At 37.6% G+C, this 893-nt stretch overlaps 1 long non-coding RNA gene across 1 annotated transcript; it reads left to right on the forward strand.

Moving 5' to 3' along the window:
* LOC117119933 lies at positions 1–870 on the forward strand. The gene is made up of 4 exons (XR_004447260.1): positions 1–28; positions 116–247; positions 519–650; positions 743–870. It is a non-coding gene; the product is annotated as an uncharacterized LOC117119933 (long non-coding RNA).
* Positions 871–893: the final 23 nt, after the last annotated feature.

The raw sequence follows: 893 nt of genomic DNA on the forward strand, positions 1-893 counted from the left end.
CTAATTAGACGTACAACAACATCTTCTGGTAGGAATCCCAGCATGTTTACTCATTGATTGACTATTTTATTGTTTATATGTGAACAAAAGTAAAATGATTTATTTTTTGACACAGGGCAAACCACAAATGCTGCAGTACCAAGAACTACATTACGACCGACAACCACGTATCCAACGACAACTAGTTCGAGGACTACTCATCCTCCCGCAATTACCACTTTCTTTAGACGTACGACGTCTTCTGCAAGTAGGTTATAGCCTTAGTGTCCAAAACAATTAATTTACTAGTGTATTGGGTATATGTATGCAAAAGTGAAACGATTTATCTTGTAGAAACAGGGTAAAGAACATCTGTGGTTGTACGATGAATAAACCAAGTATCAACAAACAATTTGTTTGTTGACGACCCGTATTTCTGCTACTACCAAACAGGCTATAGTCATGTGTGCAATATCATGTATTGAATACCGACTAGTTTTAAGTGAACAAAAGTAAAATGATTTATCTTTTCAACACAGGGCAAACAACAACTGTCGCTGTACCAAGAACCACTTTACGACCAACTACCACGTATCCAACGACAACTCGTTTGGGAACGAATACTCATCCACCAACTACCCCTCTAATTAGACGTACAACATCTTCTTCTGGTAGGGTATAATCCCAGCATGTAAACTCATTGATTGACTATTGTATTGTTTATATGTGAACAAATGTAAAATGATTTATTTTTTTAAAACAGGGCAAACTACAAGTGCTGCAGTACCAAGAACTACATTACGACCACCGACAACCACTTATCCAACGACAAATCGTTCGACTCCTCATGTGACTACCCCTATAATTAGACGTACAACATATTCTGCAGGTATGGTACATATCTTTTTGCCCGA

Source organism: Anneissia japonica, unplaced genomic scaffold, assembly GCF_011630105.1.
Source record: "Anneissia japonica isolate Jap-2015-1 unplaced genomic scaffold, ASM1163010v1 scaffold91630_len880_cov125, whole genome shotgun sequence".
NCBI classification, from domain to species: Eukaryota; Metazoa; Echinodermata; class Crinoidea; order Comatulida; family Comatulidae; genus Anneissia; species Anneissia japonica.